Source organism: Callithrix jacchus, chromosome 15, assembly GCF_049354715.1.
Source record: "Callithrix jacchus isolate 240 chromosome 15, calJac240_pri, whole genome shotgun sequence".
Taxonomy (NCBI): Eukaryota; Metazoa; Chordata; class Mammalia; order Primates; family Cebidae; genus Callithrix; species Callithrix jacchus.
In genome coordinates this window covers 25172356-25185537 of record NC_133516.1, presented here as the reverse complement: position 1 = coordinate 25185537, position 13182 = coordinate 25172356, and the positions used below count along the sequence as shown (strand labels likewise).

At 49.8% G+C, this 13182-nt stretch overlaps 2 long non-coding RNA genes and 1 pseudogene across 2 annotated transcripts; all 3 read right to left on the bottom strand.

Moving 5' to 3' along the window:
- Window positions 1-203: 203 nt before the first annotated feature.
- On the bottom strand, window positions 204-516 carry LOC144579513 (uncharacterized). Its single transcript, XR_013527231.1, has 2 exons — window positions 383-516; window positions 204-249 (listed from the first exon to the last, which is right to left on the bottom strand). It is a non-coding gene; the product is annotated as an uncharacterized LOC144579513 (long non-coding RNA).
- A 751-nt stretch (window positions 517-1267) lies between these two features.
- LOC144579512 (uncharacterized) lies at window positions 1268-3294 on the bottom strand. The gene is made up of 4 exons (XR_013527230.1): window positions 3132-3294; window positions 1876-2230; window positions 1665-1781; window positions 1268-1381 (listed from the first exon to the last, which is right to left on the bottom strand). It is a non-coding gene; the product is annotated as an uncharacterized LOC144579512 (long non-coding RNA).
- Window positions 3295-9145: 5851 nt separating this feature from the next.
- LOC100403616 (keratin 18 pseudogene) lies at window positions 9146-10421 on the bottom strand (annotated as a pseudogene).
- Window positions 10422-13182: the final 2761 nt, after the last annotated feature.

The following is a 13182-nucleotide window of genomic DNA, read 5'->3' as shown; positions in this document are numbered from 1 at the left end:
TAAACAGGCCTTAAAGCAACTGGCCACAAACAAAATGTCTGTAGCCCTGTAACATACTTGTGATGGCAGTGACACACATTGCTGGAGGTTGTTGGTTTACTGGAGCGAGGGAAAGAAATACCTGACCCATCCTGGGCGGAAGACCACTTAAAGGCATTCTGGAACTGGTGCCCTGAAAACGTGTTCCAGTTGCAGTAGATATATGCATCAGAGCCTGTTTATTGCCACTACGAAAGAATGCTTTGTTCCCTGTGAAGAATGATTTTAGTTAATCTATAAAGTACAGTAATGATGATTATCACTTGCTTGCTGTCAATAAATACGCGGGTCAAACTCTGTTCAAGGCTCTCAGCTGGGAAGGCTGAAGCCCCCGATGCCCCACCTTTTGCTCTTTATCTTTGTGTCTGTTTCTTAATTTCTTCAGTGCCAGCTGGGTTGGGTGTCTGTGACCTAAACTGGTGTTGGCAGCTGACAAGGCCCTCCATGGCTTCCAGTGTCCCCTCCTGCCTCCACTCATGTCTTCATGAGTAGAATTCAGTGCTCCAGAAACATCATGCCTTTCTCCAGTCCTCTCCTCTATTCTGTGCTGTTTCTCACCTCAGCTTCTTGGCTCATGTGGTTTCACTTGCCCAATATGCTAACATGGAGGTTAAGACCAGTGGTGGCATCAAGTAAACTGGGTTCAAGTCCTTGCTCTGCCACCTGTTCATGGTGAAAGAGCACTTAATCTCTCTGAACCCCAATGTATACCCCAGCTATAAAAAGAGTACCCATCCCAGGGCTGTTGTGAAGATGAAATGAAGAAAACAGGCAGACATAAGTGGTTGATTTTGTTATCCATTTTGCTTAACTGCCCTGACCCCTAAGAAGGCGTCCTGAACCCTGCTTCTGAAGGACCCTGTGCAAAACTCTACAGGCACCATGCATTGACAGGTGTCTGTTTCTCTGCCTTGTTTGGCTGAGATCTCCCAGGCCTGGAATCCTTTTGAGAGTCATCTCAGGGCTTGAGTCCAGCTTGGGAAGGTCCACTGCAGCCCATCTGTCAAGGACAGAGCAGGAGGTCCTCCGGAGAAGGTGGCAACATAGTGGGGCATCGACTATAACAAATGTAGGAGCTCTGCAGAACGACACCTGCCCGCCACCGGCTTCCCAGTCTGAGACCCCATTACAGAAGCTGTCCAACTGGCTGCCTCTCATCTTTTATCCCAGGGGGTGGAGCCAACGCCAAGCATGGTGACTCACCTTTACCTAATCAGGATGCAGCCTGCTCATTCATTCATTTATTCAGAGAGATCTGTCAGGGTGCCAGTCAGGTGCTGATCCAAATCTTGCATCTCCAGTAGTCTCCTGGTGGTCGGTCCCCAGTAGGGCTTGTGAGGGGCTTTAGAGTGAAGGGACAGTGCTGAGTCGCGGAGATTGGGCAGGGGAACCAGTGTTGACAACCACGCCGACAGGAGCATCCCGCGCTCGCGCTCGTGTGTGAGAGAAAGTGTAAGGCAAGCAGGAGGGAGAGACCATCTCGGAGACAGGGGAACAGCCAAGAAGAAACCACTGTGCTGGGCGTGTGGGGAAGGCCCGAAAAGACAGCACATATGTGGGGCAGGAGGAGGGGAGGGAAGGGAGTAGGAAAGACTGCTCTGTCCAGCCACGAGTGATGGAGACACCTGTCAAGCTCGCTGAATCCGAGGGCCTGGGCAGGCTTTTAGTGCTCCATGTTTCTCCGGCGCCCAGTGTGTGCGCAGAACCGTGTCGGCTCCCGGGACGGAGTGAACCAGCTCCGTCTGGAATGGCAAAACCATCGCTGTGGCTCATTCCAAGAAAGGTCCCTACCTGCATATGTGAACTTCCTTACCAAGCTGTTGGGTCGGGGCTTACATGAGAGGACGGCGGGCCCAAGATTTGGACCCTTTCTCCGGATCTGGCATTTGGAGCAGGTTTTAAGACTTCGGGAAAAGTGGGGCCCCTGTGCAACCACCAAAGGCTGCTTCTCCGGCCCTCAGGACTAAGATCTTGTTCCAGTTCTCCAGTCCTCCAATCCTAGGGCTCTGCCTCAGGGGTAGAGGGTGAGAATGGCTCCCCAGAGTACATTTGCCTTTTGGTGTAGCATTGCATCCTCATTTTGACTCTGGGGCCTGCAGTAAGCCCTGCAGGGTGCTCCACCTTGAAGTATGGGAAGATCCGATGCTGGCCGCCTTATTCAGCCGGTTGCCTGAAAAGGCCCGTGTTTATCCTTCGCTCAGCAGAGAACGCAACACACAACATTAAACACACATAAAGAGAGTGAAAGAGAGCAAGGCATCTTCATCAACAAGGGCGCACCATTTAACCACCTGCGACCTCGCAGTGCACCTCTGCAAAGTGGGGGCTCCGCTCTGTAGCAGGAGATGAGGGTGTTAATTTTGAAAGCGGTTCCCAGTTTTCTGAGGCCAAGGTGTCTGGGGCTGAGAATGACTTTTGAGGACTGGTGAGAAATGTCGTTACCGAACTTTCCCCGCCACACTGTGAGTCCCACGCAAAGGCCCCATGACCACCAACCCGAGCGCTGGGTGCTCCCTGGCAGGGTCGCCTTTGCCTTGTCCACGCCCCCATGCGTTCCCTGGCTAGGAGGCCATCCTCTCATCCTGGGAGGGCAGGCCTGGCTCGAAGTGCTGCTCCCAAGACCCGGAGCTGAGATTCTTCTCGGCTTCGGGCTTAGCGCTTTCCACCTCTTGCCCGGTTAAGGGGGCATTCTCCTAGGGGGAATACCTTGGGAAACTGAGACCCAGTACGATTATGGGCCTTACGGAGAACACCAGCCGCCAGCACAAGCGGATTCAACCCCAGGCCTCAGCCTGGGCCCAGAGCCGTGCTTTGGAGTGGAGTTTACCCACAGCTGCCCTTCTCAGGCAAATGTCACCGTTGCCTCCGTCCCCCTAGGTCCGAAGCAGGTCAGTACTCCAAGCCAGCGGACCTCGGCCTAGGGACAGGTGCCAGCTAGAACGTGGGGGCCCCAGGCTCCCTTGCTGTCCTCCCCAGAGGCTGGGCCTGCTGGTCTCCCGGCTGTGCGCAAGGTGGGGACGGAGCCGACTGTGGTCCCCTCGCCCTCCCCGCACCGGCTCTTCTGGGCCCGCTGGGGCTGCGCACCGACTCACCCGCGCGGCCTCCGGGCTGCGCCTGCAGCGCTGGCGGCGTTCGGCCCGGCGAGGGCCCGGGTCCCAGGTGACCCCAGAGGCGGTGGAACCGGAGGGCTGGAGGGGAGGCAATGGGCGCGATCGTGCGCCCTCAGCCGCGCGGAGACTGGGACCACCGCCTACTGCGCTGGGCCGGCTGGGGAGGGAGGAGGAGCGCGCGGGCGGGGCCTCCGTGTGCGTCCCTGCGCTCCCTCCCGGCCTGGTCCGGCGGTGCCGGGGCGAGCTGAGGCCACGCTGGGGAGGGTCCTGGGGCGCCGCGGTCCCTCCGGCCGGGCAACGCCAGGAGGGGATGGGTGTCGCCCGGCCGCGCTCAGGCTCCCTCCTTGGAAGCCTCTCCTATGCGAGCCGCGCCGTTTCAGCGCGAGGGGATCTTAAACCGAAAACCCCGGCCACGCTTCTCTTGTTCGAAATGACCATTTGGGGGTTCTCCGTGGTGGGGAGTTCTGCCGGCGCCGCCCCGCTTCCACGCGCCGGAGGTCGGCGAGGGCAGCGCGCGGTCCGGGAGTGCGGCCCACGGTCCTGCTCCCTGGCCCGCAACGCCTCAAAATGGAGTCACTCATGACAGGTGACTCAGCGTACAGGGAGGCTGCTGAGCCCCGCAGTGATCAGCGTGTGCGTGGCGTTCCCAGGCAATCACGCCTCGGACAGCCCCAGACCTGACAGGAAAGGGAAGCCGAGAGGCGGCTGAGAGAACGGTCGCGACACCGTGGAGGTCCCGGAACCCCGCAGGACTCTGACCCGGGCGCCACGCCCTCAGGAGCTGGTCCAAGCGGGCCCTGAGGCGCCTCTCCCTGCGCGTGAGGACGGCGTCCGCGGGGAAGTGCGGCCCCGAGGGGTCCGTGTAGGCCCGCGGGGCTGGTGCTGCGGTTGCCTCTCCTCAGCTTGTGTCTGTGGGATCCGGTGGCTTGTCGGGGTGGGAGAGCCTCGGGTAACCCAGGCATCCAGGTACTCATTTGGCCACCGAGCCATTGCGGAGGCTCCCGGAGTCCGCACAGCGAGGCTGACGGGGACCTGACACGGTCTCGCGGCGCCGGGGAGCAGGTTCGGGTGGCCAGGGGCGGGCAGTGCTGCCCCTCCGCCTTCCGCAGGCGAGGACGGGCGACGGCTCTAGGGAGGCCGCCGTGTGGACAGGGAGTCAGTGCCCGGGAGCCAGACTCCCTCCCGGAACGAGACGCCAGGCCCCCGGGAGCCAGGGCGCGACGCGCGGGCACTCGTGTCCTAGCCGGTGGCCACGCCGCTGCGGGCTGCGCGGAGAGCGGGGTAGCGCGACGCGGCCCCTCACCACGCAGGTGGAAGAAGGCATCACCGCGACCCCACAGCATCCCCGCCGCATGAGCGTCCAGCCAGCGCCGCCGGCCCAACGCTGCCCCCTGGCGGGACAGCGCTGCAGGAGTCCTGGCGAGGCAGAGCCGCAGGACCAGACCTCCCCGCTGGCCTCGAGTCCAACGCTGCTTCGGAGGGTCGGGAGCAGGGTCGCCCTCCATGTCCCATAGCAACCCTCACATTAAAAACAACGAGTTTATTGAGATATGATATATTATATACATACTATAAATACCAGGAAATTTAAGTATGGTTCATGGAAGTATACAGTTCTATGACGTTTTTCTTTTATTTTTTAGATACTCCAGGCTGGAGTGCAATGGCACGATCTTGGCTCACTGCAGCCTTGACCTTCTGGGCTCCAGCGCTCCTCCCGCCTCAGCCTCCCGAGTGGCTGGGACCACAGGCGCCGCCACGACGCCTGGCTCAGTTCCATGACTTTTGACGCATGAAACCACCATGCTAGCCTCCCCTCAGTTCAAGAAGCATATTTCCTCTCCTCCCAAAAGTACCCTCCTGCCCTTCGGCAGCAAATCTTTCACCTTCCCTCGACCCTGTTTCCAGACAACTGCTCATCTGATGTCTGTCACTGCACTTTGCCTTTCTCAGAATTGCATACAAGAACCATTCACTGCCTGGTCTTTTGTGCCTGGCTTTCTTGGCTTAGCACATGCATCTGAGAGTCACCCATATGGTGTGTGTATTGTAAGTTTCCTCTACTCTGGTCTTGAGACCTGTAAAGGGCAACTCTGCCCTGGCAGGGCTCCTGGGATTTGGTCGTGAGTGTTTACAGTGGGCCTTTCATGGGACACCTCTGTATCCTGGCTCACTAGACATCCCTCTCCCAGGAGGCTTATCTATCCTGGCAGATGCCCTTGCAGTTCTTGTCTGACCTGTATCTAGTTTATTCCCACCAAGATAGCTGCTCTCTAGGAAAAGCCCTGACCAGGGAAAACATAAGGTTTGAGCATGTCAGTCAGGCACAACACAGTGAAACACAGGCACTAACAGAAATGATCTATTACTTACAGATCCACAGGGGAAGAGGGCACAATGAGGGCGGTCAGGAAGGTCTTGGGGTCATTGTACACAACTATCTTGCTGGGAGCCATAGAGAGACAGATCTGTGGGCTAAGGCTTTTACTGGAGTCCAGGGCATTACTCAAGTAGTTTTCCCAAGGGGAGTTCTAATTGGTTCATCTAGAGTGAGCAGACTGGAGCCCTGTGTGGCCACCTTGTGACTTAGGGGTTGTCACTGTGGCGTATCTGCATAGTTCATGTAGGGTATAGGCGTCAGTGGGCTGAGTCTAGTAGGTTGTATGTATACGTCCTGTAGGGAGGCAGTTACCAGGAGGTGGCTGGAATGTGTTTAGAAACTGGGAGGAGGCAGAGAGCTGGAAACTGTATCCAAGGTGACTAAGCCCTGCTTCTAGTATGAAACAGTTAACCCTATACCCAAAATGAATACTAAAGCAACATAAAATTTCAAGTATTTATACTAGAGTGTGTATCAAGTTCCTTCCTTATCACTGGTGAATTGTATTCCATTGTATGGATATGCCACAAGCTGTCTGTCCATTTGGACACTGGTGGATGGACTAAAGCCAGCCAAGCTGGGCTGGTGGGGAGGCACCTTCTCAGGACCGCAAAGGAGGATGCAGAGTTTATTGTTGGATGTCTGCATTGTTTCCAGTTTGAAGGCATTGTGAATAAAACTGACTTGAGCCTTCCTAGAGAGGTCTTTAAATATACTTATGTTTTCATTTCTCTTGGGTAAAATGTCTGGAATTAGGTGGGATGGCTTCATTGCATGACAAGTCTTTATAAAAACTGTATAGAAAGCTGCCAGGCGTGGTGGCTCACACCTGTAATCCCAGCACTTTGGGAGGCTGAGGCAGGTGGATCACGAAGTCAGCAGTTCGACACCAGCCTGACCAACATGGTGAAACCCCATCTCTACTAAAAATACAAAAATTAGCAAGGCTTGGTGGCACATGCCTGTAATCTCAGCTACTGAGGAGGCTGAGGCAGGAGAATCAATTGAATCCAGGAGGTAGAGGTTGCAGTGAGCCAAGACTGATTCACTGCACTCCAGCCTGGGCAACAGAGCAAGACTCTGTTTAAAAAACAAAACAAAACAACAACAACCAAAAAAAAAAAAAACACTTTATAGGAAAAAAACTTTATAGGAAGCTGTCTAATTGTTTTTCAAAGTGGCCATACTATTTTACATTACCACCAGCAATGTATGAGAGTACAGAACGTTCTATGGTTTGTCTTCTCATTTTCTTTTTTCTTTTTTTCCATGAGATGGGGTCCCAGGCTGGAGTGCAGTGGTATAATTGTAACTAAATGCAACCTCAAACTCCTGGGCTCAAATGATCCTCCCACCTCAGCCTCTTGAGTAAATGGGATGATAGGCACATGCCCCCATGCCTGGTTAATTTTTTTATTTTAATTTTTTATTTTTAGTAGAGATGAGGTCTCACTATGTTGCCCAGGCCAGTCTTGAACTCCTGGGCTCAAGTGATCCTACTGCCTCAGCTTCCCAAAATGCTGGGGATATAGATGTGAGCCACTGCACCCGCTTCTCTTTTCATTTTCCTCATGTTTTCTTTCAAAGAGCCAAAGTTTCTAATTGTGACAGCATCTTATTTATTTATTTGTTATTATACATTAAGTTCTGGGGTACATGTGCAGATAGTTCTGGATTGTTACATATATACACGTGCCATGGTGGTTTGCTGCATCCATCCCCCCGACATCTACATTATGTATTTCTCCTAATGTTATCCCTCCCTAATCCCCCCACCCCCTGCTATCCCTCCCCTAGCTCTCCCGTTCCCCAACAGGCATTACTTCCGAGGCCTCTGTTCTGTTCCGTTGGTCTGTATGTCTGTTTTGGTGCCGTAGCCTTGTAGTTCAGTTTGAAGTCAGGTAGTGTGATGCCTCCAGCATTGTTTTTTTTTTTTTTTTTTTCCTTAGGTTATGTGGGCTCTCTTTTGGTTCCATACAAAGTTTAAGATGTTTTTTTCCAGTTCTGTGAAGAAGGTCAATGGTAGCTTGATGGGGATAGCATTGAATCTATAAATTACTTTGGGCAGTATGGCCATTCTCACAATATTGATTCTTCCTAACCGTGAGCATGGAACGTTTCTCCATCTGTTTGTGTCCTCTCTTATTTCCTTGAGCAGTGGTTTGTAGTTCTCCTTGAAGAGGCCCTTTACATCCTTTGTTAGTTGTATTTCTAGGTATTTTATTCTCTTTGCAGCAATTGCGAAGTTCGCTCATGATTTGGTTCTCTGTCTGTTATTGGTGTATAGAAATGCTTGTGGGTTTTGCACATTGATTTTGTATCCTGAGATTTTGCTGAAGTTGCTTATCAGTTTCAGGAGATTCTAGGCTGAGATGATGAGGTCTTCTAAATATACAATCATGTCGTCTGCAAATAGAGACAATTTGACTTCCTCCTTTCCTAATTGAATACTCTTTATTTCTTTTTCTTGCCTGATTTCTCTGGCCAGAACTTCTAATACTCTGCTGAATAGGAGTGGTGAGAGAGGGTACCCTTGTCCTGTGCCAATTATCAAATGGAATGCTTCCAGTTTTTGCCCATTCAGTATGATATTGGTTTGTCATAAATAGTTTTTATTATTTTGAGATGCATTCCATCAATACCTATTTTTTGAGAGTTTTTAGCATAAAGGGCTGTTGAATTTTGTCGAAGGGCTTCTCTGCATTTATTGAGATAATCATGTGGTTTTTGTCTTTGGTTCTGTTTATGTGATAGATTACGTTTATAGACTTGTGTATGTTGAACCAGCCTTGCATCCCCGGGATGAAGCCGACTTGATAGTGATGAATAAGCTTTTCATGTGCTGTTGGATTCAGTTTGCCAGTATTTTATTGAAGATTTTCACATCAGTGTTCATCATGGATATTGGCCTGAAATTTCCTTTTGTAGTTGCGTCTCTGCCAGGTTTTGGTATGAGAATGATATGATGTTGGTCTCATAAAATGAGTCAAGGAGGATTCCCTCTTTTTGTATTGTTTGGAATAGTTTCCTAAGGAATAGTACCAGCTCTTCTTTGTACATCTGGTAGAATTCAGCTGTGAACCATCTGGACCTGGGCTTTTTTTTGGTTCGTAGGCTATTACTTGCTGCCTTGACCTCAGACCTTGTTATTGGTCTATTCAACTTCTTCCTGGTTTAGTCTTGGGAGGGGTTAGTGTCCAGGACTTTATCCATTTCTTCTAGATTTAGTGGTTTATGGACATAGTAGTAGTTTGTAGTAATCTCTGATGATAGTTTGTGTTGCTGTGGAGCCAGTGGTGATATCCCGTTCATCGTTTTTTATTGTATCTATTAGATTCTTCTCTCTTTTCTTTTTTATAAGTCTGGCTAGTGGTCTGTCTATTTTGTTGATCTTTTCAAAACAGCAGCTCCTGGACTGATGGACTTTTTGAAGGGTTTTTTGTGTCTCTGTCTCCTTCAGTTCTGCTCTGATTTTAGTTATTTCTTGTCTTCTGCTAGCTTTTGAATTTGTGTGATCTTGCCCCTCTAGTTCTTTTTTTTTTTTTTTTAACATTGAATGACCTCTGAACTTTTTATTGGCCTCCTGCTCCCCAAAGGGTCCCCTGCTTTTGCTGGCCTAATGTCTCAGAACTTTGGTGTCGTTGGTCTCAGACACCACTTTCCCGTCCACTATCCGGAGGGTGGTGGTCTTTTGGATGGAGTTGCTGCTGTCCAGGGCATCACTAAGACTGAAGTCCTCGCCATCTTCCAGCAGGCGGCGGTAGGTAGTGATCTCAGCCTCCAGCTTGACCTTGATGTTCAGCAGAGCCTGGTACTCCTGGGCCTGGCGCTGTCCCTCTGCCCAGGTCTGTGCCAGCTCTGACTCCAGGTGCAGCAGGATCCTGTTGAGCTGCTCCATCTGCAGTGCGTAGTGGGCCTCCACCTCCCTCAGGCTGTTCTCCAAGCTGATCTTCGTATTTCTCATGGAGGCCAGGTCGATCTCCAAGGACTGGACTGTACGTCTCAGCTCTGTGAGTATCGTCTCAGCAGCTTCAACCTCAGTGGACTGTGTGGTGACTACTATGGTGCTCTCTTCAGTCAGCTGAGTCCAGTACTTGTCCAGCTCCTCTTGGTTCTTCCGGGCCAGCTCGTCATATTGAGCCCGGATTTCTGCCACGATCTTGGCAAGGTCCTGAGATTTGGGGGCATCTACCTCCACGGTCAACCCAGAGCTGGCAATCTGGGCTTGTAGGCCGTTTACTTCCTTTTCATGGTTCTTCTTCATGAAGAGCAGCTCCTCCCTGAGAGCCTCAATCTCTGTCTCCAGCTGCAGCTGAGTGACATTGGTGTCATTGATGACCTTGCGGAGACCATGGATGTCACTCTCCACAGACTGGCGCATGGCCAGCTCTGTCTCATACTTGACTCTAAAGTCATCAGCAGCAAGATAGGCATTGTCAATCTGCGGAACAATGCGGGCATTGTCCACAGTATCTGCGAAGATCTGAGTCCTCAGATCCTCGATGGTCTTGAAGTAATGGCCCCAGTCTCTGACCTGGGGTCCCTTCTTCTCCAGGTGCTCCCGGATTTTACTCTCCACCTTCCGGTTCTTGGTTTCCAGGCTCCTCACTCTGTCCAGGTAGGAGGCCAGGTGGTTGTTCAGGCTTTGCATGGTCTCCTTCTCGTTCTGGATACCTCCCTTTCCAGCAAGACCCCTGGCCATCCCTGCGGCCAGGCCCCCGACCCCCAAGCCGCTCCGGAAGCTGGCAGAGCACGTCATGGAGATGCGGGAACCAGAGCCCCCGGCGCCTGCATAGACGCTGGCAGTGCTGCTGACTGGCCAGGTGTCGTACCTGGCCGGAGCCCACGGACCGGTAGTTGGTGGAGAAGATGGAGTGAGTGGTGAAGCTCATGCTGCCCGGGGAGGAGAGCGAGAGTACAGGACTCAGGCTTTGCCAACAACCTCCTCTAGTTCTTTTAATTGTGACTTTAGGGTGTCGATTTTAGATCTTCCTCCCTTCTCATGTGGGCATTTAGTGCTATACATTTCCCACTAGACACTGCTTTAAATGTGTCCCAGAGATTCTGGTACGTTGTATTTTTGTTCTCATTGGTTTCAAAGAACATCTTTATTTCTGCCTTCATTTCATTACTTATCCAGTAGTCATTCAGGAGCAGGTTGTTCAGTTTCCATGTAGTTGTGCGGTTTTGAGTGAGTTTCTTAATCCTAACTTCTAATTTGATTGCACTGTGGTCTGGGAGACTGGTTGTTATGATTTCAGTTGTTTTGCATTTGCTGAGGAGTGATTTACTTCCAATTATGTGATCCATTTTAGAGTAAGTGTGATGTGGTGCTGAGAAGGATGTCTATTCTGTGGATTTGGGGTGGAGAGTTCTATAGATGTCTATTAGGTCTGCTTGGTCCAGATCTGAGTTCAAATCCTGGATATCCTTGTTAATTTTCTGTCTGGTTGATCTAATATTGACAATGGAGTGTTTAAGTCTCCCACTACTATTGTGTGGGAGTCTAAGTCTCTTTGTAGGTTATTAAGAGCTTGCTTTATGTATCTGGGTACTCCTGTATTGGGTGCATATATATTTAGGATAGTTAACTCTTCTTATTGCATTGATCCCTTTACCATTATGTAATGCCCTTATTTGTCTCCTTTGATCTTTGTTGGTTTAAAGTCTGTTTTATCAGAGACTAGGATTGCAACCCCTGCTTTTTTTTTGCTCTCCATTTGCTTTGTGAATCTTCCTCCACCCCTTTATTTTGAGTCTGTGTGTGTCTTTGCATGTGAGATGGGTCTCCTGGATACAGCACATCAGTGGGTCTTGACTCTATCTAATTTGCCAGTCTGTGTCTTTTGATTGGGGCATTTAGCCCATTTACATTTAAGGTTAATATTGTTATGTATGAATTTGATCCTGCCATTTTGATAACTAGCTGGTTGATTTGTCCATTAGTTGATGCAGCTTCATCATTGTGTCCATGGTCTTTACCATTTGGTACGTTTTTGGAGTGGCTGGTACTGGTTGTTCCTTTCCATGTTTAATGCTTCTTTCAGAAGATCTTGTAAGGCAGGTCTGGTGGTGACGAGATCTCTCAGCTTGTCCATAAAGGATTTTATTTCTCCTTCATTTATAAAGCTTAGTTTGGCTGGATATGAAATTCTGGGTTGGAAGTTCTTTTCTTTAAGGATGTTGAATACTGGCCTCCATTCTCTTCTGTCTTGTAGGGTTTCTGCAGAGAGATCTGCTGTGAGTCTGATGGGCTTCCCTTTGTGGAAAAACTGACCTTCCTTTCTTTCTGGCTGCCCTTAGCATTTTTTCCTTCATTTTAACCCTGGTGAATCTGATGATTTTGTGCCTTGGGGTTGCTCTTCTTGAGGAATACCTTTGTAGTGTTCTTGTATTGCCTGTATTTGAATGTTGGCCTGCCTTGCAATGTTGGCTTGCCTTGCTAGGTTGGGGAAGTTCTCCTGGATAATATCCTGAAGAGTGTTTTCCTACTTGGTTTCATTCTCCCTGTCACATTCAGGTACACCGATCAATTGTAGATTTGGTCTTTTTACATAATCCCATATTTCTTGGATGTTTTGTTCATTTCTTTTCACTCTTTTTTCTCTAATCTTGCGTTCTCATTTCATTTCATTGAATTGATCTTCAATTCTGATATCCTTTCTTCTGCTTGATTGATTCAGCTACTGAAACTTGTGTATACTTTGTGAAGTTCTTGCACTGTGTTTTTAAGCTCCATCAGGTCGTTTATGTTCTTCTCTAAGCTGGTTATTCTAGTTAGCATTTTGTCTAAACTTTTTTCAAGGTTCTTAGTTTCTTTGTATTGGGTTAGAACATGTTCCTTTAGCTCTGAAGCCTGCTTCTGTCAATTTGTCAAACTTGTTCTCCATCCAGTTTTGTTGCCTTGCTGATGAGGAGTTGTGATCCCTTGGAAGATAAGCAGCTTTCTGGTTTTTGGTGATTTCAGCCTTTTTGCCTGGTGTCTTCCCATCTTCGTGGATTTATCTATCTTTGGTCTTTGAAGTTGGTGACTTTTGGATGGGGTCTCTGAGTGGGCATCCTTTCTGTTGATGTTGAAGCTATATCTTTTTGTTTTTCAGTTTTCCTTCTAACAGTCAGGTCCCTCTGCTGCAGATCTACTGGAGGTCCACTCCAGACTGGAAAAGTCCCCAATGGCCTCGCTTCTGTAGGAGGCAGAGGTCTCTGGCCCGTTGCACTTCCCAGGTGAGGCAACATCCCACCCTGCCTCAGTTTGCCCTCCTTGGGCTATACTCACTGTCCAATGAGTCCCACTGAGATGAACCTGGTACCTGGATTGGAAATGGGGAGATCACTTGCCTTCTGTGTCACTCTTGCTGGGAACTGCACTCCAGAACTGTTCCTATTAAGCCATCTTGGCAGAACTGTCCAGCAACTAATTTATTAAACATTTTCCTTGATTGCCTACCTTAAGGTGAGTTTGCAAAGATTTTCTCCTATATTTCCTTCTAGAATTATAGTTTTGGTTTTTAGTTTAGGTCTATGATACACTCAAACTAATTTTAGGTACCGTGTGAGGTAAGAATGAAGGCTCATATTTATTTATTTATTTATTTATTTATTTATTTTTGAGGTGGAGTCTTGCTCTGTCACTCAGGCTGGAGTGCAGTGGTA